Consider the following 27,679-nt stretch of genomic DNA (forward strand, 5'->3'; position numbering starts at 1 on the left):
CACCCTTTCAAGCAATGAGCAGTGTGACTAAGCTTGCAAACCACAGGTTTCACTTCAGGCAGTGATATGAGGTGCTAGACAGTATGTCACTCTTTCCATCCAATCAGTGTTTTATATATCACTTATTTTCACTCTGTCCATCCAATCAGTGTTTTATATATCATTTACTTTCACTCGTTATCTCCTCAACTGGAAGTAAAGCATGTGGAGAATGTGGGCATCGATCCCGCTACCTCTCGCATGCTAAGCGAGCACTCTACCATTTGAGCTAATTCCCTTTTGAAAACTAATGAATTGCATTGCAAAATAAAGTTGAGTTAGGGTCAACTTTGTTCGTCTTTATGGTATCCGGCTCGGTGGTCACCTGAAAAGTGAGTCACCAGAGACGAGGTGGCCGAGTGGTTAAGGCGATGGACTGCTAATCCATTGTGCTCTGCACCCGTGGGTTCGAATCCCACCCTCGTCGTCATTCAGTTACCTTTAAACTGCCCTAAAAAATTACCTTGCCCTCTCAAAGGGATGCATGTTACACCCTTTCAAGCAAAGAGCAGTGTGACTAAGCTTGCAAGCCACAGGTTTCACTTCAGGCAGTGATGAAATGTGCTTGACAGTATGTCACTCTTTCCATCCAGTCAGTGTTTTATATATCACTTATTATCACTCTGTCCATCCAATCAGTGTTTTATATATCACTTTCACTCGTTATCTCCTCAACTGGAAGTAAAGCATGTGGAGAATGTGGGCATCGATCCCGCTACCTCTCGCATGCTAAGCGAGCGCTCTACCATTTGAGCTAATTCCCCTTTGAAAACTGATGAATTGCATTGCAAAAAAAGTTGAGTTAGGGTCAACTTTGTTCGTCTTTATGGTATCCGGCTCGGTGGTCACCTGAAAAGTGAGTCACCAGAGACGAGGTGGCCGAGTGGTTAAGGCGATGGACTGCTAATCCATTGTGCTCTGCATGCGTGGGTTCGAATCCCACCCTCGTCGTCATTCAGTTGCCTTTAAGCTGCCCTAAAAAATTACCTGTCAACGAAATAACCTTCTCCGTTATCTTTGGAACAAAAAGCTCAGATCCTCCAGACCATGTCCAAAGCAAGCCAACTAACGTTAAGAATGCACTTTAAGTGTAAAAGCAAGTCGCGTGACCAGATTGGTGCTTTCAAGAGCTCTGAAACACAGGGAGTTTCTTCATCTCATCTCCATCCTCCCCTAAGGTGGCAGGCATCAAAACTGTCATCATAGCTACGGTGTGGTCTTAAACCTACCAGAAACCAAAACATAGCTTCATTTTTTTCATTGAACTGATGCAAGAAGTCCCACTGTGTTCTTTATTTCAGTCATTTATTTCCAGTAATTACAAACACAGTACAACCCAAACTCCTCGGGAGACTGAAGGCATCGACCCAAGTACCTCTCACATGCTAAGCAAGGGCTCCACCATTTGAACTTACTGCCCTGTACAAAGTACAGTAGTACAGCCCCACCTTCCTCGTCCCTTCCACTTCATCTCGATGCCACACTTTTTCTGACTTTCAGGTCCAATGTAAAGATTCTGGAAGGTGAGCTGGAGCTGACTTTTACTGGAAAACACAAGGAACCTCAGGTGAAGTTTCCCAGCTTAAGGCAATGTACTGCTAATCAATTGTGCCCTGCCTGCATGGGTTCCAATCCCATCCGTAGTCCAGTTTACTGTAGTATACCAGTAGCTGCCAGACACCAGGATAAAGCAACCACAGGGCAGCTTAGACCAGCCAAAAACAGGGCTGAATTCACTCCTGCAATGGATAGTTTGAAGAGAAGTGTCCATGTGTGCAGAGGGCCGCTTGTTCAGTGGCATGGGTATTGCCATGTGGTGGAGGCAATTTTTGTTAGAATTTTTGAGTCTCCGTAGTAAACCAAAGACAATGGGTTAGGAAAGAGGGCCATTCTTGCAAGATGCACTCTGATTTGTCACAGGCAGATGTTGCAGGGAACCTACTTGCCCTCTCAAAGGGATACATGTTACACCCTTTCAAGCAATGAGCAGTGTGACTAAGCTTGCAAACCACAGGTTTCACTTCAGGCAGTGATATGAGGTGCTAGACAGTATGTCACTCTTTCCATCCAATCAGTGTTTTATATATCACTTACTTTCACTCATTATCTCCTCAACTGGAAGTAAAGCATGTGGAGAATGCGGGCATCGATCCCGCTACCTCTCGCATGCTAAGCGAGCGCTCTACCATTTGAGCTAATTCCCCTTTGAAAACTGATGAATTGCATTGCAAAAAAAGTTGAGTTAGGGTCAACTTTGTTCTTTGTTCGTCTTTATGGTATCCGGCTCGGTGGTCACCTGAAAAGTGAGTCACCAGAGACGAGGTGGCCGAGTGGTTAAGGCGATGGACTGCTAATCCATTGTGCTCTGCACGCGTGGGTTCGAATCCCACCCTCGTCGTCATTCAGTTGCCTTTAAGCTGCCCTAAAAAATTACCTTGCCCTCTCAAAGGGATACATGTTACACCCTTTCAAGCAAAGAGCAGTGTGACTAAGCTTGCAAGCCACAGGTTTCACTTCAGGCAGTGATGAGATGTGCTTGACAGTATGTCACTCTTTCTATACAGTCAGTGTTTTATATATCACTTATTTTCACTCTGTCCATCCAGTCAGTGTTTTATATATCACTTACTTTCACTCGTTATCTCCTCAACTGGAAGTAAAGCATGTGGAGAATGCGGGCATCGATCCCGCTACCTCTCGCATGCTAAGCGAGCGCTCTACCATTTGAGCTAATTCCCCTTTGAAAACTGATGAATTGCATTGCAAAATAAAGTTGAGTTAGGGTCAACTTTGTTCGTCTTTATGGTATCCGGCTCGGTGGTCACCTGAAAAGTGAGTCACCAGAGACGAGGTGGCCGAGTGGTTAAGGCGATGGACTGCTAATCCATTGTGCTCTGCACGCGTGGGTTCGAATCCCACCCTCGTCGTCATTCAGTTGCCTTTAAGCTGCCCTAAAAAATTACCTGTCAACGAAATAACCTTCTCCGTTATCTTTGGAACAAAAAGCTCAGATCCTCCAGACCATGTCCAAAGCAAGCCAACTAACGTTAAGAATGCACTTTAAGTGTAAAAGCAAGTCGCGTGACCAGATTGGTGCTTTCAAGAGCTCTGAAACACAGGGAGTTTCTTCATCTCATCTCCATCCTCCCCTAAGGTGGTAGGCATCAAAACTGTCATCATAGCTACGGTGTGGTCTTAAACCTACCAGAAACCAAAACATAGCTTCATTTTTTTCATTGAACTGATGCAAGAAGTCCCACTGTGTTCTTTATTTCAGTCATTTATTTCCAGTAATTACAAACACAGTACAACCCAAACTCCTCGGGAGACTGAAGGCATCGACCCAAGTACCTCTCACATGCTAAGCAAGGGCTCCACCATTTGAACTTACTGCCCTGTACAAAGTACAGTAGTACAGCCCCACCTTCCTCGTCCCTTCCACTTCATCTCGATGCCACACTTTTTCTGACTTTCAGGTCCAATGTAAAGATTCTGGAAGGTGAGCTGGAGCTGACTTTTACTGGAAAACACAAGGAACCTCAGGTGAAGTTTCCCAGCTTAAGGCAATGTACTGATAATCGATTGTGCCCTGCCTGCATGGGTTCCAATCCCATCCGTAGTCCAGTTTACTGTAGTATACCAGTAGCTGCCAGACACCAGGATAAAGCAACCACAGGGCAGCTTAGACCAGCCAAAAACAGGGCTGAATTCACTCCTGCAATGGATAGTTTGAAGAGAAGTGTCCATGTGTGCAGAGGGCCGCTTGTTCAGTGGCATGGGTATTGCCATGTGGTGGAGGCAATTTTTGTTAGAATTTTTGAGTCTCCGTAGTAAACCAAAGACAATGGGTTAGGAAAGAGGGCCATTCTTGCAAGATGCACTCTGATTTGTCACAGGCAGATGTTGCAGGGAACCTACTTGCCCTCTCAAAGGGATACATGTTACACCCTTTCAAGCAATGAGCAGTGTGACTAAGCTTGCAAACCACAGGTTTCACTTCAGGCAGTGATATGAGGTGCTAGACAGTATGTCACTCTTTCCATCCAATCAGTGTTTTATATATCACTTATTTTCACTCTGTCCATCCAATCAGTGTTTTATATATCATTTACTTTCACTCGTTATCTCCTCAACTGGAAGTAAAGCATGTGGAGAATGTGGGCATCGATCCCGCTACCTCTCGCATGCTAAGCGAGCACTCTACCATTTGAGCTAATTCCCTTTTGAAAACTAATGAATTGCATTGCAAAATAAAGTTGAGTTAGGGTCAACTTTGTTCGTCTTTATGGTATCCGGCTCGGTGGTCACCTGAAAAGTGAGTCACCAGAGACGAGGTGGCCGAGTGGTTAAGGCGATGGACTGCTAATCCATTGTGCTCTGCACGCGTGGGTTCGAATCCCACCCTCGTCGTCATTCAGTTGCCTTTAAACTGCCCTAAAAAATTACCTTGCCCTCTCAAAGGGATGCATGTTACACCCTTTCAAGCAAAGAGCAGTGTGACTAAGCTTGCAAGCCACAGGTTTCACTTCAGGCAGTGATGAAATGTGCTTGACAGTATGTCACTCTTTCCATCCAGTCAGTGTTTTATATATCACTTATTATCACTCTGTCCATCCAATCAGTGTTTTATATATCACTTTCACTCGTTATCTCCTCAACTGGAAGTAAAGCATGTGGAGAATGCGGGCATCGATCCCGCTACCTCTCGCATGCTAAGCGAGCGCTCTACCATTTGAGCTAATTCCCCTTTGGAAACTGATGAATTGCATTGCAAAAAAAGTTGAGTTAGGGTCAACTTTGTTCGTCTTTATGGTATCCGGCTCGGTGGTCACCTGAAAAGTGAGTCACCAGAGACGAGGTGGCCGAGTGGTTAAGGCGATGGACTGCTAATCCATTGTGCTCTGCACGCGTGGGTTCGAATCCCACCCTCGTCGTCATTCAGTTGCCTTTAAGCTGCCCTAAAAAATTACCTGTCAACGAAATAACCTTCTCCGTTATCTTTGGAACAAAAAGCTCAGATCCTCCAGACCATGTCCAAAGCAAGCCAACTAACGTTAAGAATGCACTTTAAGTGTAAAAGCAAGTCGCGTGACCAGATTGGTGCTTTCAAGAGCTCTGAAACACAGGGAGTTTCTTCATCTCATCTCCATCCTCCCCTAAGGTGGTAGGCATCAAAACTGTCATCATAGCTACGGTGTGGTCTTAAACCTACCAGAAACCAAAACATAGCTTCATTTTTTTCATTGAACTGATGCAAGAAGTCCCACTGTGTTCTTTATTTCAGTCATTTATTTCCAGTAATTACAAACACAGTACAACCCAAACTCCTCGGGAGACTGAAGGCATCGACCCAAGTACCTCTCACATGCTAAGCAAGGGCTCCACCATTTGAACTTACTGCCCTGTACAAAGTACAGTAGTACAGCCCCACCTTCCTCGTCCCTTCCACTTCATCTCGATGCCACACTTTTTCTGACTTTCAGGTCCAATGTAAAGATTCTGGAAGGTGAGCTGGAGCTGACTTTTACTGGAAAACACAAGGAACCTCAGGTGAAGTTTCCCAGCTTAAGGCAATGTACTGCTAATCGATTGTGCCCTGCCTGCATGGGTTCCAATCCCATCCGTAGTCCAGTTTACTGTAGTATACCAGTAGCTGCCAGACACCAGGATAAAGCAACCACAGGGCAGCTTAGACCAGCCAAAAACAGGGCTGAATTCACTCCTGCAATGGATAGTTTGAAGAGAAGTGTCCATGTGTGCAGAGGGCCGCTTGTTCAGTGGCATGGGTATTGCCATGTGGTGGAGGCAATTTTTGTTAGAATTTTTGAGTCTCCGTAGTAAACCAAAGACAATGGGTTAGGAAAGAGGGCCATTCTTGCAAGATGCACTCTGATTTGTCACAGGCAGATGTTGCAGGGAACCTACTTGCCCTCTCAAAGGGATACATGTTACACCCTTTCAAGCAATGAGCAGTGTGACTAAGCTTGCAAACCACAGGTTTCACTTCAGGCAGTGATATGAGGTGCTAGACAGTATGTCACTCTTTCCATCCAATCAGTGTTTTATATATCACTTATTTTCACTCTGTCCATCCAATCAGTGTTTTATATATCATTTACTTTCACTCGTTATCTCCTCAACTGGAAGTAAAGCATGTGGAGAATGTGGGCATCGATCCCGCTACCTCTCGCATGCTAAGCGAGCACTCTACCATTTGAGCTAATTCCCTTTTGAAAACTAATGAATTGCATTGCAAAATAAAGTTGAGTTAGGGTCAACTTTGTTCGTCTTTATGGTATCCGGCTCGGTGGTCACCTGAAAAGTGAGTCACCAGAGACGAGGTGGCCGAGTGGTTAAGGCGATGGACTGCTAATCCATTGTGCTCTGCACGCGTGGGTTCGAATCCCACCCTCGTCGTCATTCAGTTGCCTTTAAACTGCCCTAAAAAATTACCTTGCCCTCTCAAAGGGATGCATGTTACACCCTTTCAAGCAAAGAGCAGTGTGACTAAGCTTGCAAGCCACAGGTTTCACTTCAGGCAGTGATGAAATGTGCTTGACAGTATGTCACTCTTTCCATCCAGTCAGTGTTTTATATATCACTTATTATCACTCTGTCCATCCAATCAGTGTTTTATATATCACTTTCACTCGTTATCTCCTCAACTGGAAGTAAAGCATGTGGAGAATGCGGGCATCGATCCCGCTACCTCTCGCATGCTAAGCGAGCGCTCTACCATTTGAGCTAATTCCCCTTTGAAAACTGATGAATTGCATTGCAAAAAAAGTTGAGTTAGGGTCAACTTTGTTCGTCTTTATGGTATCCGGCTCGGTGGTCACCTGAAAAGTGAGTCACCAGAGACGAGGTGGCCGAGTGGTTAAGGCGATGGACTGCTAATCCATTGTGCTCTGCACGCGTGGGTTCGAATCCCACCCTCGTCGTCATTCAGTTGCCTTTAAGCTGCCCTAAAAAATTACCTGTCAACGAAATAACCTTCTCCGTTATCTTTGGAACAAAAAGCTCAGATCCTCCAGACCATGTCCAAAGCAAGCCAACTAACGTTAAGAATGCACTTTAAGTGTAAAAGCAAGTCGCGTGACCAGATTGGTGCTTTCAAGAGCTCTGAAACACAGGGAGTTTCTTCATCTCATCTCCATCCTCCCCTAAGGTGGTAGGCATCAAAACTGTCATCATAGCTACGGTGTGGTCTTAAACCTACCAGAAACCAAAACATAGCTTCATTTTTTTCATTGAACTGATGCAAGAAGTCCCACTGTGTTCTTTATTTCAGTCATTTATTTCCAGTAATTACAAACACAGTACAACCCAAACTCCTCGGGAGACTGAAGGCATCGACCCAAGTACCTCTCACATGCTAAGCAAGGGCTCCACCATTTGAACTTACTGCCCTGTACAAAGTACAGTAGTACAGCCCCACCTTCCTCGTCCCTTCCACTTCATCTCGATGCCACACTTTTTCTGACTTTCAGGTCCAATGTAAAGATTCTGGAAGGTGAGCTGGAGCTGACTTTTACTGGAAAACACAAGGAACCTCAGGTGAAGTTTCCCAGCTTAAGGCAATGTACTGCTAATCGATTGTGCTCTGCCTGCATGGGTTCCAATCCCATCCGTAGTCCAGTTTACTGTAGTATACCAGTAGCTGCCAGACACCAGGATAAAGCAACCACAGGGCAGCTTAGACCAGCCAAAAACAGGGCTGAATTCACTCCTGCAATGGATAGTTTGAAGAGAAGTGTCCATGTGTGCAGAGGGCCGCTTGTTCAGTGGCATGGGTATTGCCATGTGGTGGAGGCAATTTTTGTTAGAATTTTTGAGTCTCCGTAGTAAACCAAAGACAATGGGTTAGGAAAGAGGGCCATTCTTGCAAGATGCACTCTGATTTGTCACAGGCAGATGTTGCAGGGAACCTACTTGCCCTCTCAAAGGGATACATGTTACACCCTTTCAAGCAATAAGCAGTGTGACTAAGCTTGCAAACCACAGGTTTCACTTCAGGCAGTGATATGAGGTGCTAGACAGTATGTCACTCTTTCCATCCAATCAGTGTTTTATATATCACTTACTTTCACTCATTATCTCCTCAACTGGAAGTAAAGCATGTGGAGAATGCGGGCATCGATCCCGCTACCTCTCGCATGCTAAGCGAGCGCTCTACCATTTGAGCTAATTCCCCTTTGCAAACTGATGAATTGCATTGCAAAAAAAGTTGAGTTAGGGTCAACTTTGTTCTTTGTTCGTCTTTATGGTATCCGGCTCGGTGGTCACCTGAAAAGTGAGTCACCAGAGACGAGGTGGCCGAGTGGTTAAGGCGATGGACTGCTAATCCATTGTGCTCTGCACGCGTGGGTTCGAATCCCACCCTCGTCGTCATTCAGTTGCCTTTAAGCTGCCCTAAAAAATTACCTTGCCCTCTCAAAGGGATACATGTTACACCCTTTCAAGCAAAGAGCAGTGTGACTAAGCTTGCAAGCCACAGGTTTCACTTCAGGCAGTGATGAGATGTGCTTGACAGTATGTCACTCTTTCTATACAGTCAGTGTTTTATATATCACTTATTTTCACTCTGTCCATCCAGTCAGTGTTTTATATATCACTTACTTTCACTCGTTATCTCCTCAACTGGAAGTAAAGCATGTGGAGAATGCGGGCATCGATCCCGCTACCTCTCGCATGCTAAGCGAGCGCTCTACCATTTGAGCTAATTCCCCTTTGAAAACTGATGAATTGCATTGCAAAAAAAAGTTGAGTTAGGGTCAACTTTGTTCGTCTTTATGGTATCCGGCTCGGTGGTCACCTGAAAAGTGAGTCACCAGAGACGAGGTGGCCGAGTGGTTAAGGCGATGGACTGCTAATCCATTGTGCTTTGCACGCGTGGGTTCGAATCCCACCCTCATCGTCATTCAGTTGCCTTTAAGCTGCCCTAAAAAATTACCTTGACCTGTCAAAGGGATACATGTTACACCCTTTCAAGCAAAGAGCAGTGTGACTAAGCTTGCAAACCACAGGTGTCACTTCAGGCAGTGATAAGATGTGCTTGACAGTATGTCACTCTTTCCATCCAATCAGTGTTTTATATATCACTTACTTTCACTCTTTCCATCCAATCAGTGTTTTATATATCACTTACTTTCACTCGTTATCTCCTCAACTGGAAGTAAAGCATGTGGAGAATGCGGGCATCGATCCCGCTACCTCTCGCATGCTAAGCAAGCGCTCTACCATTTGAGCTAATTCCCCTTTGCAAACTGATGAATTGCATTGCAAAAAAAGTTGAGTTAGGATCAACCTTGTTCTTTGTTCGTCTTTATGGTATCCGGCTCGGTGGTCACCTGAAAAGTGAGTCACCAGAGACGAGGTGGCCGAGTGGTTAAGGCGATGGACTGCAAATCCATTGTGCTCTGCACGCGTGGGTTCGAATCCCACCCTCGTCGTCATTCAGTTACCTTTAAACTGCCCTAAAAAATTACCTTGCCCTGTCAAAGGGATGCATGTTACACCCTTTCAAGCAAAGAGCAGTGTGACTAAGCTTGCAAGCCACAGGTTTCACTTCAGGCAGTGATGAAATGTGCTTGACAGTATGTCACTCTTTCCATCCAGTCAGTGTTTTATATATCACTTATTATCACTCTGTCCATCCAATCAGTGTTTTATATATCACTTTCACTCGTTATCTCCTCAACTGGAAGTAAAGCATGTGGAGAATGTGGGCATCGATCCCGCTACCTCTCGCATGCTAAGCGAGCGCTCTACCATTTGAGCTAATTCCCCTTTGAAAACTGATGAATTGCATTGCAAAAAAAGTTGAGTTAGGGTCAACTTTGTTCGTCTTTATGGTATCCGGCTCGGTGGTCACCTGAAAAGTGAGTCACCAGAGACGAGGTGGCCGAGTGGTTAAGGCGATGGACTGCTAATCCATTGTGCTCTGCACGCGTGGGTTCGAATCCCACCCTCGTCGTCATTCAGTTGCCTTTAAGCTGCCCTAAAAAATTACCTGTCAACGAAATAACCTTCTCCGTTATCTTTGGAACAAAAAGCTCAGATCCTCCAGACCATGTCCAAAGCAAGCCAACTAACGTTAAGAATGCACTTTAAGTGTAAAAGCAAGTCGCGTGACCAGATTGGTGCTTTCAAGAGCTCTGAAACACAGGGAGTTTCTTCATCTCATCTCCATCCTCCCCTAAGGTGGTAGGCATCAAAACTGTCATCATAGTTACGGTGTGGTCTTAAACCTACCAGAAACCAAAACATAGCTTCATTTTTTTCATTGAACTGATGCAAGAAGTCCCACTGTGTTCTTTATTTCAGTCATTTATTTCCAGTAATTACAAACACAGTACAACCCAAACTCCTCGGGAGACTGAAGGCATCGACCCAAGTACCTCTCACATGCTAAGCAAGGGCTCCACCATTTGAACTTACTGCCCTGTACAAAGTACAGTAGTACAGCCCCACCTTCCTCGTCCCTTCCACTTCATCTCGATGCCACACTTTTTCTGACTTTCAGGTCCAATGTAAAGATTCTGGAAGGTGAGCTGGAGCTGACTTTTACTGGAAAACACAAGGAACCTCAGGTGAAGTTTCCCAGCTTAAGGCAATGTACTGCTAATCGATTGTGCTCTGCCTGCATGGGTTCCAATCCCATCCGTAGTCCAGTTTACTGTAGTATACCAGTAGCTGCCAGACACCAGGATAAAGCAACCACAGGGCAGCTTAGACCAGCCAAAAACAGGGCTGAATTCACTCCTGCAATGGATAGTTTGAAGAGAAGTGTCCATGTGTGCAGAGGGCCGCTTGTTCAGTGGCATGGGTATTGCCATGTGGTGGAGGCAATTTTTGTTAGAATTTTTGAGTCTCCGTAGTAAACCAAAGACAATGGGTTAGGAAAGAGGGCCATTCTTGCAAGATGCACTCTGATTTGTCACAGGCAGATGTTGCAGGGAACCTACTTGCCCTCTCAAAGGGATACATGTTACACCCTTTCAAGCAATGAGCAGTGTGACTAAGCTTGCAAACCACAGGTTTCACTTCAGGCAGTGATATGAGGTGCTAGACAGTACGTCACTCTTTCCATCCAATCAGTGTTTTATATATCACTTACTTTCACTCATTATCTCCTCAACTGGAAGTAAAGCATGTGGAGAATGCGGGCATCGATCCCGCTACCTCTCGCATGCTAAGCGAGCGCTCTACCATTTGAGCTAATTCCCCTTTGAAAAGTGATGAATTGCATTGCAAAAAAAGTTGAGTTAGGGTCAACTTTGTTCTTTGTTCGTCTTTATGGTATCCGGCTCGGTGGTCACCTGAAAAGTGAGTCACCAGAGACGAGGTGGCCGAGTGGTTAAGGCGATGGACTGCTAATCCATTGTGCTCTGCACGCGTGGGTTCGAATCCCACCCTCGTCGTCATTCAGTTGCCTTTAAGCTGCCCTAAAAAATTACCTTGCCCTCTCAAAGGGATACATGTTACACCCTTTCAAGCAAAGAGCAGTGTGACTAAGCTTGCAAACCACAGGTGTCATTTCAGGCAGTGATAAGATGTGCTTGACAGTATGTCACTCTTTCCATCCAGTCAGTGTTTTATATATCACTTATTATCACTCTGTCCATCCAATCAGTGTTTTATATATCACTTTCACTCGTTATCTCCTCAACTGGAAGTAAAGCATGTGGAGAATGCGGGCATCGATCCCGCTACCTCTCGCATGCTAAGCGAGCGCTCTACCATTTGAGCTAATTCCCCTTTGAAAACTGATGAATTGCATTGCAAAAAAAGTTGAGTTAGGGTCAACTTTGTTCGTCTTTATGGTATCCGGCTCGGTGGTCACCTGAAAAGTGAGTCACCAGAGACGAGGTGGCCGAGTGGTTAAGGCGATGGACTGCTAATCCATTGTGCTCTGCACGCGTGGGTTCGAATCCCACCCTCGTCGTCATTCAGTTGCCTTTAAGCTGCCCTAAAAAATTACCTGTCAACGAAATAACCTTCTCCGTTATCTTTGGAACAAAAAGCTCAGATCCTCCAGACCATGTCCAAAGCAAGCCAACTAACGTTAAGAATGCACTTTAAGTGTAAAAGCAAGTCGCGTGACCAGATTATTGCTTTCAAGAACTCTGAAACACAGGGAGTTTCTTCATCTCATCTCCATCCTCCCCTAAGGTGGTAGGCATCAAAACTGTCATCATAGCTACGGTGTGGTCTTAAACCTACCAGAAACCAAAACATAGCTTCATTTTTTTCATTGAACTGATGCAAGAAGTCCCACTGTGTTCTTTATTTCAGTCATTTATTTCCAGTAATTACAAACACAGTACAACCCAAACTCCTCGGGAGACTGAAGGCATCGACCCAAGTACCTCTCACATGCTAAGCAAGGGCTCCACCATTTGAACTTACTGCCCTGTACAAAGTACAGTAGTACAGCCCCACCTTCCTCGTCCCTTCCACTTCATCTCGATGCCACACTTTTTCTGACTTTCAGGTCCAATGTAAAGATTCTGGAAGGTGAGCTGGAGCTGACTTTTACTGGAAAACACAAGGAACCTCAGGTGAAGTTTCCCAGCTTAAGGCAATGTACTGCTAATCGATTGTGCTCTGCCTGCATGGGTTCCAATCCCATCCGTAGTCCAGTTTACTGTAGTATACCAGTAGCTGCCAGACACCAGGATAAAGCAACCACAGGGCAGCTTAGACCAGCCAAAAACAGGGCTGAATTCACTCCTGCAATGGATAGTTTGAAGAGAAGTGTCCATGTGTGCAGAGGGCCGCTTGTTCAGTGGCATGGGTATTGCCATGTGGTGGAGGCAATTTTTGTTAGAATTTTTGAGTCTCCGTAGTAAACCAAAGACAATGGGTTAGGAAAGAGGGCCATTCTTGCAAGATGCACTCTGATTTGTCACAGGCAGATGTTGCAGGGAACCTACTTGCCCTCTCAAAGGGATACATGTTACACCCTTTCAAGCAATAAGCAGTGTGACTAAGCTTGCAAACCACAGGTTTCACTTCAGGCAGTGATATGAGGTGCTAGACAGTATGTCACTCTTTCCATCCAATCAGTGTTTTATATATCACTTACTTTCACTCATTATCTCCTCAACTGGAAGTAAAGCATGTGGAGAATGCGGGCATCGATCCCGCTACCTCTCGCATGCTAAGCGAGCGCTCTACCATTTGAGCTAATTCCCCTTTGAAAACTGATGAATTGCATTGCAAAAAAAGTTGAGTTAGGGTCAACTTTGTTCTTTGTTCGTCTTTATGGTATCCGGCTCGGTGGTCACCTGAAAAGTGAGTCACCAGAGACGAGGTGGCCGAGTGGTTAAGGCGATGGACTGCTAATCCATTGTGCTCTGCACGCGTGGGTTCGAATCCCACCCTCGTCGTCATTCAGTTGCCTTTAAGCTGCCCTAAAAAATTACCTTGCCCTCTCAAAGGGATACATGTTACACCCTTTCAAGCAAAGAGCAGTGTGACTAAGCTTGCAAGCCACAGGTTTCACTTCAGGCAGTGATGAGATGTGCTTGACAGTATGTCACTCTTTCTATACAGTCAGTGTTTTATATATCACTTATTTTCACTCTGTCCATCCAGTCAGTGTTTTATATATCACTTACTTTCACTCGTTATCTCCTCAACTGGAAGTAAAGCATGTGGAGAATGCGGGCATCGATCCCACTACCTCTTGCATGCTAAGCGAGCGCTCTACCATTTGAGCTAATTCCCCTTTGAAAACTGATGAATTGCATTGCAAAAAAAAGTTGAGTTAGGGTCAACTTTGTTCGTCTTTATGGTATCCGGCTCGGTGGTCACCTGAAAAGTGAGTCATCAGAGACGAGGTGGCCGAGTGGTTAAGGCGATGGACTGCTAATCCATTGTGCTCTGCACGCGTGGGTTCGAATCCCACCCTCGTCGTCATTCAGTTGCCTTTAAGCTGCCCTAAAAAATTACCTTGCCCTCTCAAAGGGATACATGTTACACCCTTTCAAGCAAAGAGCAGTGTGACTAAGCTTGCAAACCACAGGTGTCATTTCAGGCAGTGATAAGATGTGCTTGACAGTATGTCACTCTTTCCATCCAGTCAGTGTTTTATATATCACTTATTATCACTCTGTCCATCCAATCAGTGTTTTATATATCACTTTCACTCGTTATCTCCTCAACTGGAAGTAAAGCATGTGGAGAATGCGGGCATCGATCCCGCTACCTCTCGCATGCTAAGCGAGCGCTCTACCATTTGAGCTAATTCCCCTTTGAAAACTGATGAATTGCATTGCAAAAAAAGTTGAGTTAGGGTCAACTTTGTTCGTCTTTATGGTATCCGGCTCGGTGTTCACCTGAAAAGTGAGTCACCAGAGACGAGGTGGCCGAGTGGTTAAGGCGATGGACTGCTAATCCATTGTGCTCTGCACGCGTGGGTTCGAATCCCACCCTCGTCGTCATTCAGTTGCCTTTAAGCTGCCCTAAAAAATTACCTGTCAACGAAATAACCTTCTCCGTTATCTTTGGAACAAAAAGCTCAGATCCTCCAGACCATGTCCAAAGCAAGCCAACTAACGTTAAGAATGCACTTTAAGTGTAAAAGCAAGTCGCGTGACCAGATTGGTGCTTTCAAGAGCTCTGAAACACAGGGAGTTTCTTCATCTCATCTCCATCCTCCCCTAAGGTGGTAGGCATCAAAACTGTCATCATAGCTACGGTGTGGTCTTAAACCTACCAGAAACCAAAACATAGCTTCATTTTTTTCATTGAACTGATGCAAGAAGTCCCACTGTGTTCTTTATTTCAGTCATTTATTTCCAGTAATTACAAACACAGTACAACCCAAACTCCTCGGGAGACTGAAGGCATCGACCCAAGTACCTCTCACATGCTAAGCAAGGGCTCCACCATTTGAACTTACTGCCCTGTACAAAGTACAGTAGTACAGCCCCACCTTCCTCGTCCCTTCCACTTCATCTCGATGCCACACTTTTTCTGACTTTCAGGTCCAATGTAAAGATTCTGGAAGGTGAGCTGGAGCTGACTTTTACTGGAAAACACAAGGAACCTCAGGTGAAGTTTCCCAGCTTAAGGCAATGTACTGCTAATCGATTGTGCTCTGCCTGCATGGGTTCCAATCCCATCCGTAGTCCAGTTTACTGTAGTATACCAGTAGCTGCCAGACACCAGGATAAAGCAACCACAGGGCAGCTTAGACCAGCCAAAAACAGGGCTGAATTCACTCCTGCAATGGATAGTTTGAAGAGAAGTGTCCATGTGTGCAGAGGGCCGCTTGTTCAGTGGCATGGGTATTGCCATGTGGTGGAGGCAATTTTTGTTAGAATTTTTGAGTCTCCGTAGTAAACCAAAGACAATGGGTTAGGAAAGAGGGCCATTCTTGCAAGATGCACTCTGATTTGTCACAGGCAGATGTTGCAGGGAACCTACTTGCCCTCTCAAAGGGATACATGTTACACCCTTTCAAGCAATGAGCAGTGTGACTAAGCTTGCAAACCACAGGTTTCACTTCAGGCAGTGATATGAGGTGCTAGACAGTACGTCACTCTTTCCATCCAATCAGTGTTTTATATATCACTTACTTTCACTCATTATCTCCTCAACTGGAAGTAAAGCATGTGGAGAATGCGGGCATCGATCCCGCTACCTCTCGCATGCTAAGCGAGCGCTCTACCATTTGAGCTAATTCCCCTTTGAAAAGTGATGAATTGCATTGCAAAAAAAGTTGAGTTAGGGTCAACTTTGTTCTTTGTTCGTCTTTATGGTATCCGGCTCGGTGGTCACCTGAAAAGTGAGTCACCAGAGACGAGGTGGCCGAGTGGTTAAGGCGATGGACTGCTAATCCATTGTGCTCTGCACGCGTGGGTTCGAATCCCACCCTCGTCGTCATTCAGTTGCCTTTAAGCTGCCCTAAAAAATTACCTTGCCCTCTCAAAGGGATACATGTTACACCCTTTCAAGCAAAGAGCAGTGTGACTAAGCTTGCAAACCACAGGTGTCATTTCAGGCAGTGATAAGATGTGCTTGACAGTATGTCACTCTTTCCATCCAGTCAGTGTTTTATATATCACTTATTATCACTCTGTCCATCCAATCAGTGTTTTATATATCACTTTCACTCGTTATCTCCTCAACTGGAAGTAAAGCATGTGGAGAATGCGGGCATCGATCCCGCTACCTCTCGCATGCTAAGCAAGCGCTCTACCATTTGAGCTAATTCCCCTTTGGAAACTGATGAATTGCATTGCAAAAAAAGTTGAGTTAGGGTCAACTTTGTTCGTCTTTATGGTATCCGGCTCGGTGGTCACCTGAAAAGTGAGTCACCAGAGACGAGGTGGCCGAGTGGTTAAGGCGATGGACTGCTAATCCATTGTGCTCTGCACGCGTGGGTTCGAATCCCACCCTCGTCGTCATTCAGTTGCCTTTAAGCTGCCCTAAAAAATTACCTGTCAACGAAATAACCTTCTCCGTTATCTTTGGAACAAAAAGCTCAGATCCTCCAGAACATGTCCAAAGCAAGCCAACTAACGTTAAGAATGCACTTTAAGTGTAAAAGCAAGTCGCGTGACCAGATTATTGCTTTCAAGAACTCTGAAACACAGGGAGTTTCTTCATCTCATCTCCATCCTCCCCTAAGGTGGTAGGCATCAAAACTGTCATCATAGCTACGGTGTGGTCTTAAACCTACCAGAAACCAAAACATAGCTTCATTTTTTTCATTGAACTGATGCAAGAAGTCCCACTGTGTTCTTTATTTCAGTCATTTATTTCCAGTAATTACAAACACAGTACAACCCAAACTCCTCGGGAGACTGAAGGCATCGACCCAAGTACCTCTCACATGCTAAGCAAGGGCTCCACCATTTGAACTTACTGCCCTGTACAAAGTACAGTAGTACAGCCCCACCTTCCTCGTCCCTTCCACTTCATCTCGATGCCACACTTTTTCTGACTTTCAGGTCCAATGTAAAGATTCTGGAAGGTGAGCTGGAGCTGACTTTTACTGGAAAACACAAGGAACCTCAGGTGAAGTTTCCCAGCTTAAGGCAATGTACTGCTAATCGATTGTGCTCTGCCTGCATGGGTTCCAATCCCATCCGTAGTCCAGTTTACTGTAGTATACCAGTAGCTGCCAGACACCAGGATAAAGCAACCACAGGGCAGCTTAGACCAGCCAAAAACAGGGCTGAATTCACTCCTGCAATGGATAGTTTGAAGAGAAGTGTCCATGTGTGCAGAGGGCCGCTTGTTCAGTGGCATGGGTATTGCCATGTGGTGGAGGCAATTTTTGTTAGAATTTTTGAGTCTCCGTAGTAAACCAAAGACAATGGGTTAGGAAAGAGGGCCATTCTTGCAAGATGCACTCTGATTTGTCACAGGCAGATGTTGCAGGGAACCTACTTGCCCTCTCAAAGGGATACATGTTACACCCTTTCAAGCAATAAGCAGTGTGACTAAGCTTGCAAACCACAGGTTTCACTTCAGGCAGTGATATGAGGTGCTAGACAGTATGTCACTCTTTCCATCCAATCAGTGTTTTATATATCACTTACTTTCACTCATTATCTCCTCAACTGGAAGTAAAGCATGTGGAGAATGCGGGCATCGATCCCGCTACCTCTCGCATGCTAAGCGAGCGCTCTACCATTTGAGCTAATTCCCCTTTGCAAACTGATGAATTGCATTGCAAAAAAAGTTGAGTTAGGGTCAACTTTGTTCTTTGTTCGTCTTTATGGTATCCGGCTCGGTGGTCACCTGAAAAGTGAGTCACCAGAGACGAGGTGGCCGAGTGGTTAAGGCGATGGACTGCTAATCCATTGTGCTCTGCACGCGTGGGTTCGAATCCCACCCTCGTCGTCATTCAGTTGCCTTTAAGCTGCCCTAAAAAATTACCTTGCCCTCTCAAAGGGATACATGTTACACCCTTTCAAGCAAAGAGCAGTGTGACTAAGCTTGCAAGCCACAGGTTTCACTTCAGGCAGTGATGAGATGTGCTTGACAGTATGTCACTCTTTCTATACAGTCAGTGTTTTATATATCACTTATTTTCACTCTGTCCATCCAGTCAGTGTTTTATATATCACTTACTTTCACTCGTTATCTCCTCAACTGGAAGTAAAGCATGTGGAGAATGCGGGCATCGATCCCGCTACCTCTCGCATGCTAAGCGAGCGCTCTACCATTTGAGCTAATTCCCCTTTGAAAACTGATGAATTGCATTGCAAAAAAAAGTTGAGTTAGGGTCAACTTTGTTCGTCTTTATGGTATCCGGCTCGGTGGTCACCTGAAAAGTGAGTCACCAGAGACGAGGTGGCCGAGTGGTTAAGGCGATGGACTGCTAATCCATTGTGCTTTGCACGCGTGGGTTCGAATCCCACCCTCATCGTCATTCAGTTGCCTTTAAGCTGCCCTAAAAAATTACCTTGACCTGTCAAAGGGATACATGTTACACCCTTTCAAGCAAAGAGCAGTGTGACTAAGCTTGCAAACCACAGGTGTCACTTCAGGCAGTGATAAGATGTGCTTGACAGTATGTCACTCTTTCCATCCAATCAGTGTTTTATATATCACTTACTTTCACTCTTTCCATCCAATCAGTGTTTTATATATCACTTACTTTCACTCGTTATCTCCTCAACTGGAAGTAAAGCATGTGGAGAATGCGGGCATCGATCCCGCTACCTCTCGCATGCTAAGCAAGCGCTCTACCATTTGAGCTAATTCCCCTTTGCAAACTGATGAATTGCATTGCAAAAAAAGTTGAGTTAGGATCAACCTTGTTCTTTGTTCGTCTTTATGGTATCCGGCTCGGTGGTCACCTGAAAAGTGAGTCACCAGAGACGAGGTGGCCGAGTGGTTAAGGCGATGGACTGCTAATCCATTGTGCTCTGCACGCGTGGGTTCGAATCCCACCCTCGTCGTCATTCAGTTACCTTTAAACTGCCCTAAAAAATTACCTTGCCCTCTCAAAGGGATGCATGTTACACCCTTTCAAGCAAAGAGCAGTGTGACTAAGCTTGCAAGCCACAGGTTTCACTTCAGGCAGTGATGAAATGTGCTTGACAGTATGTCACTCTTTCCATCCAGTCAGTGTTTTATATATCACTTATTATCACTCTGTCCATCCAATCAGTGTTTTATATATCACTTTCACTCGTTATCTCCTCAACTGGAAGTAAAGCATGTGGAGAATGTGGGCATCGATCCCGCTACCTCTCGCATGCTAAGCGAGCGCTCTACCATTTGAGCTAATTCCCCTTTGAAAACTGATGAATTGCATTGCAAAAAAAGTTGAGTTAGGGTCAACTTTGTTCGTCTTTATGGTATCCGGCTCGGTGGTCACCTGAAAAGTGAGTCACCAGAGACGAGGTGGCCGAGTGGTTAAGGCGATGGACTGCTAATCCATTGTGCTCTGCACGCGTGGGTTCGAATCCCACCCTCGTCGTCATTCAGTTGCCTTTAAGCTGCCCTAAAAAATTACCTGTCAACGAAATAACCTTCTCCGTTATCTTTGGAACAAAAAGCTCAGATCCTCCAGACCATGTCCAAAGCAAGCCAACTAACGTTAAGAATGCACTTTAAGTGTAAAAGCAAGTTGCGTGACCAGATTGGTGCTTTCAAGAGCTCTGAAACACAGGGAGTTTCTTCATCTCATCTCCATCCTCCCCTAAGGTGGTAGGCATCAAAACTGTCATCATAGTTACGGTGTGGTCTTAAACCTACCAGAAACCAAAACATAGCTTCATTTTTTTCATTGAACTGATGCAAGAAGTCCCACTGTGTTCTTTATTTCAGTCATTTATTTCCAGTAATTACAAACACAGTACAACCCAAACTCCTCGGGAGACTGAAGGCATCGACCCAAGTACCTCTCACATGCTAAGCAAGGGCTCCACCATTTGAACTTACTGCCCTGTACAAAGTACAGTAGTACAGCCCCACCTTCCTCGTCCCTTCCACTTCATCTCGATGCCACACTTTTTCTGACTTTCAGGTCCAATGTAAAGATTCTGGAAGGTGAGCTGGAGCTGACTTTTACTGGAAAACACAAGGAACCTCAGGTGAAGTTTCCCAGCTTAAGGCAATGTACTGCTAATCGATTGTGCCCTGCCTGCATGGGTTCCAATCCCATCCGTAGTCCAGTTTACTGTAGTATACCAGTAGCTGCCAGACACCAGGATAAAGCAACCACAGGGCAGCTTAGACCAGCCAAAAACAGGGCTGAATTCACTCCTGCAATGGATAGTCTGAAGAGAAGTGTCCATGTGTGCAGAGGGCCGCTTGTTCAGTGGCATGGGTATTGCCATGTGGTGGAGGCAATTTTTGTTAGAATTTTTGAGTCTCCGTAGTAAACCAAAGACAATGGGTTAGGAAAGAGGGCCATTCTTGCAAGATGCACTCTGATTTGTCACAGGCAGATGTTGCAGGGAACCTACTTGCCCTCTCAAAGGGATACATGTTACACCCTTTCAAGCAATGAGCAGTGTGACTAAGCTTGCAAACCACAGGTTTCAATTCAGGCAGTGATATGAGGTGCTAGACAGTATGTCACTCTTTCCATCCAATCAGTGTTTTATATATCACTTACTTTCACTCATTATCTCCTCAACTGGAAGTAAAGCATGTGGAGAATGCGGGCATCGATCCCGCTACCTCTCGCATGCTAAGCGAGCGCTCTACCATTTGAGCTAATTCCCCTTTGAAAACTGATGAATTGCATTGCAAAAAAAGTTGAGTTAGGGTCAACTTTGTTCTTTGTTCGTCTTTATGGTATCCGGCTCGGTGGTCACCTGAAAAGTGAGTCACCAGAGACGAGATGGCCGAGTGGTTAAGGCGATGGACTGCTAATCCATTGTGCTCTGCACGCGTGGGTTCGAATCCCACCCTCGTCGTCATTCAGTTGCCTTTAAGCTGCCCTAAAAAATTACCTTGCCCTCTCAAAGGGATACATGTTACACCCTTTCAAGCAAAGAGCAGTGTGACTAAGCTTGCAAGCCACAGGTTTCACTTCAGGCAGTGATGAGATGTGCTTGACAGTATGTCACTCTTTCTATACAGTCAGTGTTTTATATATCACTTATTTTCACTCTGTCCATCCAGTCAGTGTTTTATATATCACTTACTTTCACTCGTTATCTCCTCAACTGGAAGTAAAGCATGTGGAGAATGCGGGCATCGATCCCGCTACCTCTTGCATGCTAAGCGAGCGCTCTACCATTTGAGCTAATTCCCCTTTGAAAACTGATGAATTGCATTGCAAAAAAAAGTTGAGTTAGGGTCAACTTTGTTCGTCTTTATGGTATCCGGCTCGGTGGTCACCTGAAAAGTGAGTCACCAGAGACGAGGTGGCCGAGTGGTTAAGGCGATGGACTGCTAATCCATTGTGCTCTGCACGCGTGGGTTCGAATCCCACCCTCGTCGTCATTCAGTTGCCTTTAAGCTGCCCTAAAAAATTACCTTGCCCTCTCAAAGGGATACATGTTACACCCTTTCAAGCAAAGAGCAGTGTGACTAAGCTTGCAAACCACAGGTGTCATTTCAGGCAGTGATAAGATGTGCTTGACAGTATGTCACTCTTTCCATCCAGTCAGTGTTTTATATATCACTTATTATCACTCTGTCCATCCAATCAGTGTTTTATATATCACTTTCACTCGTTATCTCCTCAACTGGAAGTAAAGCATGTGGAGAATGCGGGCATCGATCCCGCTACCTCTCGCATGCTAAGCGAGCGCTCTACCATTTGAGCTAATTCCCCTTTGAAAACTGATGAATTGCATTGCAAAAAAAGTTGAGTTAGGGTCAACTTTGTTCGTCTTTATGGTATCCGGCTCGGTGTTCACCTGAAAAGTGAGTCACCAGAGACGAGGTGGCCGAGTGGTTAAGGCGATGGACTGCTAATCCATTGTGCTCTGCACGCGTGGGTTCGAATCCCACCCTCGTCGTCATTCAGTTGCCTTTAAGCTGCCCTAAAAAATTACCTGTCAACGAAATAACCTTCTCCGTTATCTTTGGAACAAAAAGCTCAGATCCTCCAGACCATGTCCAAAGCAAGCCAACTAACGTTAAGAATGCACTTTAAGTGTAAAAGCAAGTCGCGTGACCAGATTGGTGCTTTCAAGAGCTCTGAAACACAGGGAGTTTCTTCATCTCATCTCCATCCTCCCCTAAGGTGGTAGGCATCAAAACTGTCATCATAGCTACGGTGTGGTCTTAAACCTACCAGAAACCAAAACATAGCTTCATTTTTTTCATTGAACTGATGCAAGAAGTCCCACTGTGTTCTTTATTTCAGTCATTTATTTCCAGTAATTACAAACACAGTACAACCCAAACTCCTCGGGAGACTGAAGGCATCGACCCAAGTACCTCTCACATGCTAAGCAAGGGCTCCACCATTTGAACTTACTGCCCTGTACAAAGTACAGTAGTACAGCCCCACCTTCCTCGTCCCTTCCACTTCATCTCGATGCCACACTTTTTCTGACTTTCAGGTCCAATGTAAAGATTCTGGAAGGTGAGCTGGAGCTGACTTTTACTGGAAAACACAAGGAACCTCAGGTGAAGTTTCCCAGCTTAAGGCAATGTACTGCTAATCGATTGTGCTCTGCCTGCATGGGTTCCAATCCCATCCGTAGTCCAGTTTACTGTAGTATACCAGTAGCTGCCAGACACCAGGATAAAGCAACCACAGGGCAGCTTAGACCAGCCAAAAACAGGGCTGAATTCACTCCTGCAATGGATAGTTTGAAGAGAAGTGTCCATGTGTGCAGAGGGCTGCTTGTTCAGTGGCATGGGTATTGCCATGTGGTGGAGGCAATTTTTGTTAGAATTTTTGAGTCTCCGTAGTAAACCAAAGACAATGGGTTAGGAAAGAGGGCCATTCTTGCAAGATGCACTCTGATTTGTCACAGGCAGATGTTGCAGGGAACCTACTTGCCCTCTCAAAGGGATACATGTTACACCCTTTCAAGCAATGAGCAGTGTGACTAAGCTTGCAAACCACAGGTTTCACTTCAGGCAGTGATATGAGGTGCTAGACAGTATGTCACTCTTTCCATCCAATCAGTGTTTTATATATCACTTACTTTCACTCATTATCTCCTCAACTGGAAGTAAAGCATGTGGAGAATGCGGGGATCGATCCCGCTACCTCTCGCATGCTAAGCGAGCGCTCTACCATTTGAGCTAATTCCCCTTTGAAAACTGATGAATTGCATTGCAAAAAAAGTTGAGTTAGGGTCAACTTTGTTCTTTGTTCGTCTTTATGGTATCCGGCTCGGTGTTCACCTGAAAAGTGAGTCACCAGAGACGAGGTGGCCGAGTGGTTAAGGCGATGGACTGCTAATCCATTGTGCTCTGCACGCGTGGGTTCGAATCCCACCCTCGTCGTCATTCAGTTGCCTTTAAGCTGCCCTAAAAAATTACCTTGCCCTCTCAAAGGGATACATGTTACACCCTTTCAAGCAAAGAGCAGTGTGACTAAGCTTGCAAACCACAGGTGTCACTTCAGGCAGTGATAAGATGTGCTTGACAGTATGTCACTCTTTCCATCCAATCAGTGTTTTATATATCACTTACTTTCACTCTTTCCATCCAATCAGTGTTTTATATATCACTTACTTTCACTCGTTATCTCCTCAACTGGAAGTAAAGCATGTGGAGAATGCGGGCATCGATCCCGCTACCTCTCGCATGCTAAGCAAGCGCTCTACCATTTGAGCTAATTCCCCTTTGCAAACTGATGAATTGCATTGCAAAAAAAGTTGAGTTAGGATCAACCTTGTTCTTTGTTCGTCTTTATGGTATCCGGCTCGGTGGTCACCTGAAAAGTGAGTCACCAGAGACGAGGTGGCCGAGTGGTTAAGGCGATGGACTGCTAATCCATTGTGCTCTGCACGCGTGGGTTCGAATCCCACCCTCGTCGTCATTCAGTTGCCTTTAAGCTGCCCTAAAAAATTACCTTGCCCTCTCAAAGGGATACATGTTACACCCTTTCAAGCAAAGAGCAGTGTGACTAAGCTTGCAAACCACAGGTGTCATTTCAGGCAGTGATAAGATGTGCTTGACAGTATGTCACTCTTTCCATCCAGTCAGTGTTTTATATATCACTTATTATCACTCTGTCCATCCAATCAGTGTTTTATATATCACTTTCACTCGTTATCTCCTCAACTGGAAGTAAAGCATGTGGAGAATGCGGGCATCGATCCCGCTACCTCTCGCATGCTAAGCGAGCGCTCTACCATTTGAGCTAATTCCCCTTTGAAAACTGATGAATTGCATTGCAAAAAAAGTTGAGTTAGGGTCAACTTTGTTCGTCTTTATGGTATCCGGCTCGGTGGTCACCTGAAAAGTGAGTCACCAGAGACGAGGTGGCCGAGTGGTTAAGGCGATGGACTGCTAATCCATTGTGCTCTGCACGCGTGGGTTCGAATCCCACCCTCGTCGTCATTCAGTTGCCTTTAAGCTGCCCTAAAAAATTACCTGTCAACGAAATAACCTTCTCCGTTATCTTTGGAACAAAAAGCTCAGATCCTCCAGACCATGTCCAAAGCAAGCCAACTAACGTTAAGAATGCACTTTAAGTGTAAAAGCAAGTCGCGTGACCAGATTGGTGCTTTCAAGAGCTCTGAAACACAGGGAGTTTCTTCATCTCATCTCCATCCTCCCCTAAGGTGGTAGGCATCAAAACTGTCATCATAGCTACGGTGTGGTCTTAAACCTACCAGAAACCAAAACATAGCTTCATTTTTTTCATTGAACTGATGCAAGAAGTCCCACTGTGTTCTTTATTTCAGTCATTTATTTCCAGTAATTACAAACACAGTACAACCCAAACTCCTCGGGAGACTGAAGGCATCGACCCAAGTACCTCTCACATGCTAAGCAAGGGCTCCACCATTTGAACTTACTGCCCTGTACAAAGTACAGTAGTACAGCCCCACCTTCCTCGTCCCTTCCACTTCATCTCGATGCCACACTTTTTCTGACTTTCAGGTCCAATGTAAAGATTCTGGAAGGTGAGCTGGAGCTGACTTTTACTGGAAAACACAAGGAACCTCAGGTGAAGTTTCCCAGCTTAAGGCAATGTACTGCTAATCGATTGTGCCCTGCCTGCATGGGTTCCAATCCCATCCGTAGTCCAGTTTACTGTAGTATACCAGTAGCTGCCAGACACCAGGATAAAGCAACCAAAGGGCAGCTTGGACCAGCCAAAAACAGGGCTGAATTCACTCCTGCAATGGATAGTTTGAAGAGAAGTGTCCATGTGTGCAGAGGGCCGCTTGTTCAGTGGCATGGGTATTGCCATGTGGTGGAGGCAATTTTTGTTAGAATTTTTGAGTCTCCGTAGTAAACCAAAGACAATGGGTTAGGAAAGAGGGCCATTCTTGCAAGATGCACTCTGATTTGTCACAGGCAGATGTTGCAGGGAACCTACTTGCCCTCTCAAAGGGATACATGTTACACCCTTTCAAGCAATGAGCAGTGTGACTAAGCTTGCAAACCACAGGTTTCACTTCAGGCAGTGATATGAGGTGCTAGACAGTATGTCACTCTTTCCATCCAATCAGTGTTTTATATATCACTTTCACTCGTTATCTCCTCAACTGGAAGTAAAGCATGTGGAGAATGCGGGCATCGATCCCGCTACCTCTCGCATGCTAAGCGAGCGCTCTACCATTTGAGCTAATTCCCCTTTGAAAACTGATGAATTGCATTGCAAAAAAAGTTGAGTTAGGGTCAACTTTGTTCTTTGTTCGTCTTTATGGTATCTGGCTCGGTGGTCACCTGAAAAGTGAGTCACCAGAGACGAGGTGGCCGAGTGGTTAAGGCGATGGACTGCTAATCCATTGTGCTCTGCACGCGTGGGTTCGAATCCCACCCTCGTCGTCATTCAGTTGCCTTTAAGCTGCCCTAAAAAATTACCTTGCCCTCTCAAAGGGATACATGTTACACCCTTTCAAGCAAAGAGCAGTGTGACTAAGCTTGCAAGCCACAGGTTTCACTTCAGGCAGTGATGAGATGTGCTTGACAGTATGTCACTCTTTCTATACAGTCAGTGTTTTATATATCACTTATTTTCACTCTGTCCATCCAGTCAGTGTTTTATATATCACTTACTTTCACTCGTTATCTCCTCAACTGGAAGTAAAGCATGTGGAGAATGCGGGCATCGATCCCGCTACCTCTCGCATGCTAAGCGAGCGCTCTACCATTTGAGCTAATTCCCCTTTGAAAACTGATGAATTGCATTGCAAAAAAAAGTTGAGTTAGGGTCAACTTTGTTCGTCTTTATGGTATCCGGCTCGGTGGTCACCTGAAAAGTGAGTCACCAGAGACGAGGTGGCCGAGTGGTTAAGGCGATGGACTGCTAATCCATTGTGCTCTGCACGCGTGGGTTCGAATCCCACCCTCGTCGTCATTCAGTTGCCTTTAAGCTGCCCTAAAAAATTACCTTGCCCTTTCAAAGGGATACATGTTACACCCTTTCAAGCAAAGAGCAGTGTGACTAAGCTTGCAAACCACAGGTGTCATTTCAGGCAGTGATAAGATGTGCTTGACAGTATGTCACTCTTTCCATCCAGTCAGTGTTTTATATATCACTTATTATCACTCTGTCCATCCAATCAGTGTTTTATATATCACTTTCACTCGTTATCTCCTCAACTGGAAGTAAAGCATGTGGAGAATGCGGGCATCGATCCCGCTACCTCTCGCATGCTAAGCGAGCGCTCTACCATTTGAGCTAATTCCCCTTTGAAAACTGATGAATTGCATTGCAAAAAAAGTTGAGTTAGGGTCAACTTTGTTCGTCTTTATGGTATCCGGCTCGGTGGTCACCTGAAAAGTGAGTCACCAGAGACGAGGTGGCCGAGTGGTTAAGGCGATGGACTGCTAATCCATTGTGCTCTGCACGCGTGGGTTCGAATCCCACCCTCGTCGTCATTCAGTTACCTTTAAACTGCCCTAAAAAATTACCTTGCCCTCTCAAAGGGATGCATGTTACACCCTTTCAAGCAAAGAGCAGTGTGACTAAGCTTGCAAGCCACAGGTTTCACTTCAGGCAGTGATGAAATGTGCTTGACAGTATGTCACTCTTTCCATCCAGTCAGTGTTTTATATATCACTTATTATCACTCTGTCCATCCAATCAGTGTTTTATATATCACTTTCACTCGTTATCTCCTCAACTGGAAGTAAAGCATGTGGAGAATGCGGGCATCGATCCCGCTACCTCTCGCATGCTAAGCGAGCGCTCTACCATTTGAGCTAATTCCCCTTTGAAAACTGATGAATTGCATTGCAAAAAAAGTTGAGTTAGGGTCGACTTTGTTCGTCTTTATGGTATCCGGCTCGGTGGTCACCTGAAAAGTGAGTCACCAGAGACGAGGTGGCCGAGTGGTTAAGGCGATGGACTGCTAATCCATTGTGCTCTGCACGCGTGGGTTCGAATCCCACCCTCGTCGTCATTCAGTTGCCTTTAAGCTGCCCTAAAAAATTACCTGTCAACGAAATAACCTTCTCCGTTATCTTTGGAACAAAAAGCTCAGATCCTCCAGACCATGTCCAAAGCAAGCCAACTAACGTTAAGAATGCACTTTAAGTGTAAAAGCAAGTCGCGTGACCA

At 45.3% G+C, this 27,679-nt stretch overlaps 54 non-coding genes across 54 annotated transcripts; 33 read left to right on the top strand and 21 right to left on the bottom strand.

Moving 5' to 3' along the window:
* Nucleotides 1-384: 384 nt before the first annotated feature.
* Nucleotides 385-466, top strand: trnas-gcu (transfer RNA serine (anticodon GCU)). The gene has a single exon. It is a non-coding gene; the product is annotated as a tRNA-Ser (tRNA).
* A 442-nt stretch (nucleotides 467-908) lies between these two features.
* On the top strand, nucleotides 909-990 carry trnas-gcu (transfer RNA serine (anticodon GCU)). The gene has a single exon. It is a non-coding gene; the product is annotated as a tRNA-Ser (tRNA).
* A 1,180-nt stretch (nucleotides 991-2,170) lies between these two features.
* Nucleotides 2,171-2,243, bottom strand: trnaa-agc (transfer RNA alanine (anticodon AGC)). The gene has a single exon. It is a non-coding gene; the product is annotated as a tRNA-Ala (tRNA).
* A 112-nt stretch (nucleotides 2,244-2,355) lies between these two features.
* Nucleotides 2,356-2,437, top strand: trnas-gcu (transfer RNA serine (anticodon GCU)). The gene has a single exon. It is a non-coding gene; the product is annotated as a tRNA-Ser (tRNA).
* A 268-nt stretch (nucleotides 2,438-2,705) lies between these two features.
* trnaa-agc (transfer RNA alanine (anticodon AGC)) lies at nucleotides 2,706-2,778 on the bottom strand. Its single transcript has one exon. It is a non-coding gene; the product is annotated as a tRNA-Ala (tRNA).
* A 106-nt stretch (nucleotides 2,779-2,884) lies between these two features.
* On the top strand, nucleotides 2,885-2,966 carry trnas-gcu (transfer RNA serine (anticodon GCU)). The gene has a single exon. It is a non-coding gene; the product is annotated as a tRNA-Ser (tRNA).
* A 1,401-nt stretch (nucleotides 2,967-4,367) lies between these two features.
* trnas-gcu (transfer RNA serine (anticodon GCU)) lies at nucleotides 4,368-4,449 on the top strand. Its single transcript has one exon. It is a non-coding gene; the product is annotated as a tRNA-Ser (tRNA).
* Nucleotides 4,450-4,713: 264 nt separating this feature from the next.
* trnaa-agc (transfer RNA alanine (anticodon AGC)) lies at nucleotides 4,714-4,786 on the bottom strand. The gene has a single exon. It is a non-coding gene; the product is annotated as a tRNA-Ala (tRNA).
* A 105-nt stretch (nucleotides 4,787-4,891) lies between these two features.
* Nucleotides 4,892-4,973, top strand: trnas-gcu (transfer RNA serine (anticodon GCU)). Its single transcript has one exon. It is a non-coding gene; the product is annotated as a tRNA-Ser (tRNA).
* Nucleotides 4,974-6,374: 1,401 nt separating this feature from the next.
* On the top strand, nucleotides 6,375-6,456 carry trnas-gcu (transfer RNA serine (anticodon GCU)). The gene has a single exon. It is a non-coding gene; the product is annotated as a tRNA-Ser (tRNA).
* Nucleotides 6,457-6,720: 264 nt separating this feature from the next.
* On the bottom strand, nucleotides 6,721-6,793 carry trnaa-agc (transfer RNA alanine (anticodon AGC)). Its single transcript has one exon. It is a non-coding gene; the product is annotated as a tRNA-Ala (tRNA).
* A 105-nt stretch (nucleotides 6,794-6,898) lies between these two features.
* On the top strand, nucleotides 6,899-6,980 carry trnas-gcu (transfer RNA serine (anticodon GCU)). Its single transcript has one exon. It is a non-coding gene; the product is annotated as a tRNA-Ser (tRNA).
* Nucleotides 6,981-8,160: 1,180 nt separating this feature from the next.
* Nucleotides 8,161-8,233, bottom strand: trnaa-agc (transfer RNA alanine (anticodon AGC)). Its single transcript has one exon. It is a non-coding gene; the product is annotated as a tRNA-Ala (tRNA).
* Nucleotides 8,234-8,345: 112 nt separating this feature from the next.
* trnas-gcu (transfer RNA serine (anticodon GCU)) lies at nucleotides 8,346-8,427 on the top strand. Its single transcript has one exon. It is a non-coding gene; the product is annotated as a tRNA-Ser (tRNA).
* A 268-nt stretch (nucleotides 8,428-8,695) lies between these two features.
* On the bottom strand, nucleotides 8,696-8,768 carry trnaa-agc (transfer RNA alanine (anticodon AGC)). Its single transcript has one exon. It is a non-coding gene; the product is annotated as a tRNA-Ala (tRNA).
* A 106-nt stretch (nucleotides 8,769-8,874) lies between these two features.
* On the top strand, nucleotides 8,875-8,956 carry trnas-gcu (transfer RNA serine (anticodon GCU)). The gene has a single exon. It is a non-coding gene; the product is annotated as a tRNA-Ser (tRNA).
* A 453-nt stretch (nucleotides 8,957-9,409) lies between these two features.
* On the top strand, nucleotides 9,410-9,491 carry trnac-gca (transfer RNA cysteine (anticodon GCA)). Its single transcript has one exon. It is a non-coding gene; the product is annotated as a tRNA-Cys (tRNA).
* A 442-nt stretch (nucleotides 9,492-9,933) lies between these two features.
* Nucleotides 9,934-10,015, top strand: trnas-gcu (transfer RNA serine (anticodon GCU)). The gene has a single exon. It is a non-coding gene; the product is annotated as a tRNA-Ser (tRNA).
* A 1,180-nt stretch (nucleotides 10,016-11,195) lies between these two features.
* trnaa-agc (transfer RNA alanine (anticodon AGC)) lies at nucleotides 11,196-11,268 on the bottom strand. Its single transcript has one exon. It is a non-coding gene; the product is annotated as a tRNA-Ala (tRNA).
* A 112-nt stretch (nucleotides 11,269-11,380) lies between these two features.
* On the top strand, nucleotides 11,381-11,462 carry trnas-gcu (transfer RNA serine (anticodon GCU)). The gene has a single exon. It is a non-coding gene; the product is annotated as a tRNA-Ser (tRNA).
* Nucleotides 11,463-11,726: 264 nt separating this feature from the next.
* On the bottom strand, nucleotides 11,727-11,799 carry trnaa-agc (transfer RNA alanine (anticodon AGC)). Its single transcript has one exon. It is a non-coding gene; the product is annotated as a tRNA-Ala (tRNA).
* A 105-nt stretch (nucleotides 11,800-11,904) lies between these two features.
* On the top strand, nucleotides 11,905-11,986 carry trnas-gcu (transfer RNA serine (anticodon GCU)). Its single transcript has one exon. It is a non-coding gene; the product is annotated as a tRNA-Ser (tRNA).
* A 1,180-nt stretch (nucleotides 11,987-13,166) lies between these two features.
* Nucleotides 13,167-13,239, bottom strand: trnaa-agc (transfer RNA alanine (anticodon AGC)). Its single transcript has one exon. It is a non-coding gene; the product is annotated as a tRNA-Ala (tRNA).
* Nucleotides 13,240-13,351: 112 nt separating this feature from the next.
* On the top strand, nucleotides 13,352-13,433 carry trnas-gcu (transfer RNA serine (anticodon GCU)). The gene has a single exon. It is a non-coding gene; the product is annotated as a tRNA-Ser (tRNA).
* Nucleotides 13,434-13,880: 447 nt separating this feature from the next.
* On the top strand, nucleotides 13,881-13,962 carry trnas-gcu (transfer RNA serine (anticodon GCU)). The gene has a single exon. It is a non-coding gene; the product is annotated as a tRNA-Ser (tRNA).
* A 264-nt stretch (nucleotides 13,963-14,226) lies between these two features.
* trnaa-agc (transfer RNA alanine (anticodon AGC)) lies at nucleotides 14,227-14,299 on the bottom strand. The gene has a single exon. It is a non-coding gene; the product is annotated as a tRNA-Ala (tRNA).
* A 105-nt stretch (nucleotides 14,300-14,404) lies between these two features.
* Nucleotides 14,405-14,486, top strand: trnas-gcu (transfer RNA serine (anticodon GCU)). The gene has a single exon. It is a non-coding gene; the product is annotated as a tRNA-Ser (tRNA).
* A 1,180-nt stretch (nucleotides 14,487-15,666) lies between these two features.
* trnaa-agc (transfer RNA alanine (anticodon AGC)) lies at nucleotides 15,667-15,739 on the bottom strand. The gene has a single exon. It is a non-coding gene; the product is annotated as a tRNA-Ala (tRNA).
* A 112-nt stretch (nucleotides 15,740-15,851) lies between these two features.
* Nucleotides 15,852-15,933, top strand: trnas-gcu (transfer RNA serine (anticodon GCU)). The gene has a single exon. It is a non-coding gene; the product is annotated as a tRNA-Ser (tRNA).
* A 442-nt stretch (nucleotides 15,934-16,375) lies between these two features.
* trnas-gcu (transfer RNA serine (anticodon GCU)) lies at nucleotides 16,376-16,457 on the top strand. Its single transcript has one exon. It is a non-coding gene; the product is annotated as a tRNA-Ser (tRNA).
* Nucleotides 16,458-17,637: 1,180 nt separating this feature from the next.
* Nucleotides 17,638-17,710, bottom strand: trnaa-agc (transfer RNA alanine (anticodon AGC)). Its single transcript has one exon. It is a non-coding gene; the product is annotated as a tRNA-Ala (tRNA).
* A 112-nt stretch (nucleotides 17,711-17,822) lies between these two features.
* On the top strand, nucleotides 17,823-17,904 carry trnas-gcu (transfer RNA serine (anticodon GCU)). The gene has a single exon. It is a non-coding gene; the product is annotated as a tRNA-Ser (tRNA).
* A 268-nt stretch (nucleotides 17,905-18,172) lies between these two features.
* On the bottom strand, nucleotides 18,173-18,245 carry trnaa-agc (transfer RNA alanine (anticodon AGC)). Its single transcript has one exon. It is a non-coding gene; the product is annotated as a tRNA-Ala (tRNA).
* Nucleotides 18,246-18,351: 106 nt separating this feature from the next.
* On the top strand, nucleotides 18,352-18,433 carry trnas-gcu (transfer RNA serine (anticodon GCU)). The gene has a single exon. It is a non-coding gene; the product is annotated as a tRNA-Ser (tRNA).
* A 453-nt stretch (nucleotides 18,434-18,886) lies between these two features.
* Nucleotides 18,887-18,968, top strand: trnas-gcu (transfer RNA serine (anticodon GCU)). Its single transcript has one exon. It is a non-coding gene; the product is annotated as a tRNA-Ser (tRNA).
* A 442-nt stretch (nucleotides 18,969-19,410) lies between these two features.
* On the top strand, nucleotides 19,411-19,492 carry trnas-gcu (transfer RNA serine (anticodon GCU)). Its single transcript has one exon. It is a non-coding gene; the product is annotated as a tRNA-Ser (tRNA).
* Nucleotides 19,493-20,672: 1,180 nt separating this feature from the next.
* trnaa-agc (transfer RNA alanine (anticodon AGC)) lies at nucleotides 20,673-20,745 on the bottom strand. Its single transcript has one exon. It is a non-coding gene; the product is annotated as a tRNA-Ala (tRNA).
* Nucleotides 20,746-20,857: 112 nt separating this feature from the next.
* Nucleotides 20,858-20,939, top strand: trnas-gcu (transfer RNA serine (anticodon GCU)). The gene has a single exon. It is a non-coding gene; the product is annotated as a tRNA-Ser (tRNA).
* Nucleotides 20,940-21,386: 447 nt separating this feature from the next.
* Nucleotides 21,387-21,468, top strand: trnas-gcu (transfer RNA serine (anticodon GCU)). Its single transcript has one exon. It is a non-coding gene; the product is annotated as a tRNA-Ser (tRNA).
* Nucleotides 21,469-21,732: 264 nt separating this feature from the next.
* trnaa-agc (transfer RNA alanine (anticodon AGC)) lies at nucleotides 21,733-21,805 on the bottom strand. The gene has a single exon. It is a non-coding gene; the product is annotated as a tRNA-Ala (tRNA).
* A 105-nt stretch (nucleotides 21,806-21,910) lies between these two features.
* Nucleotides 21,911-21,992, top strand: trnas-gcu (transfer RNA serine (anticodon GCU)). The gene has a single exon. It is a non-coding gene; the product is annotated as a tRNA-Ser (tRNA).
* Nucleotides 21,993-23,172: 1,180 nt separating this feature from the next.
* trnaa-agc (transfer RNA alanine (anticodon AGC)) lies at nucleotides 23,173-23,245 on the bottom strand. Its single transcript has one exon. It is a non-coding gene; the product is annotated as a tRNA-Ala (tRNA).
* Nucleotides 23,246-23,357: 112 nt separating this feature from the next.
* trnas-gcu (transfer RNA serine (anticodon GCU)) lies at nucleotides 23,358-23,439 on the top strand. Its single transcript has one exon. It is a non-coding gene; the product is annotated as a tRNA-Ser (tRNA).
* Nucleotides 23,440-23,892: 453 nt separating this feature from the next.
* trnas-gcu (transfer RNA serine (anticodon GCU)) lies at nucleotides 23,893-23,974 on the top strand. The gene has a single exon. It is a non-coding gene; the product is annotated as a tRNA-Ser (tRNA).
* Nucleotides 23,975-24,238: 264 nt separating this feature from the next.
* On the bottom strand, nucleotides 24,239-24,311 carry trnaa-agc (transfer RNA alanine (anticodon AGC)). The gene has a single exon. It is a non-coding gene; the product is annotated as a tRNA-Ala (tRNA).
* Nucleotides 24,312-24,416: 105 nt separating this feature from the next.
* On the top strand, nucleotides 24,417-24,498 carry trnas-gcu (transfer RNA serine (anticodon GCU)). Its single transcript has one exon. It is a non-coding gene; the product is annotated as a tRNA-Ser (tRNA).
* A 1,176-nt stretch (nucleotides 24,499-25,674) lies between these two features.
* Nucleotides 25,675-25,747, bottom strand: trnaa-agc (transfer RNA alanine (anticodon AGC)). Its single transcript has one exon. It is a non-coding gene; the product is annotated as a tRNA-Ala (tRNA).
* Nucleotides 25,748-25,859: 112 nt separating this feature from the next.
* Nucleotides 25,860-25,941, top strand: trnas-gcu (transfer RNA serine (anticodon GCU)). The gene has a single exon. It is a non-coding gene; the product is annotated as a tRNA-Ser (tRNA).
* A 268-nt stretch (nucleotides 25,942-26,209) lies between these two features.
* On the bottom strand, nucleotides 26,210-26,282 carry trnaa-agc (transfer RNA alanine (anticodon AGC)). The gene has a single exon. It is a non-coding gene; the product is annotated as a tRNA-Ala (tRNA).
* A 106-nt stretch (nucleotides 26,283-26,388) lies between these two features.
* On the top strand, nucleotides 26,389-26,470 carry trnas-gcu (transfer RNA serine (anticodon GCU)). The gene has a single exon. It is a non-coding gene; the product is annotated as a tRNA-Ser (tRNA).
* Nucleotides 26,471-26,734: 264 nt separating this feature from the next.
* On the bottom strand, nucleotides 26,735-26,807 carry trnaa-agc (transfer RNA alanine (anticodon AGC)). Its single transcript has one exon. It is a non-coding gene; the product is annotated as a tRNA-Ala (tRNA).
* A 105-nt stretch (nucleotides 26,808-26,912) lies between these two features.
* trnas-gcu (transfer RNA serine (anticodon GCU)) lies at nucleotides 26,913-26,994 on the top strand. Its single transcript has one exon. It is a non-coding gene; the product is annotated as a tRNA-Ser (tRNA).
* A 264-nt stretch (nucleotides 26,995-27,258) lies between these two features.
* trnaa-agc (transfer RNA alanine (anticodon AGC)) lies at nucleotides 27,259-27,331 on the bottom strand. The gene has a single exon. It is a non-coding gene; the product is annotated as a tRNA-Ala (tRNA).
* A 105-nt stretch (nucleotides 27,332-27,436) lies between these two features.
* Nucleotides 27,437-27,518, top strand: trnas-gcu (transfer RNA serine (anticodon GCU)). Its single transcript has one exon. It is a non-coding gene; the product is annotated as a tRNA-Ser (tRNA).
* Nucleotides 27,519-27,679: the final 161 nt, after the last annotated feature.

The sequence above is a fragment of the Epinephelus lanceolatus genome, chromosome 17 (assembly GCF_041903045.1).
Source record: "Epinephelus lanceolatus isolate andai-2023 chromosome 17, ASM4190304v1, whole genome shotgun sequence".
NCBI lineage: Eukaryota > Metazoa > Chordata > Actinopteri > Perciformes > Serranidae > Epinephelus > Epinephelus lanceolatus.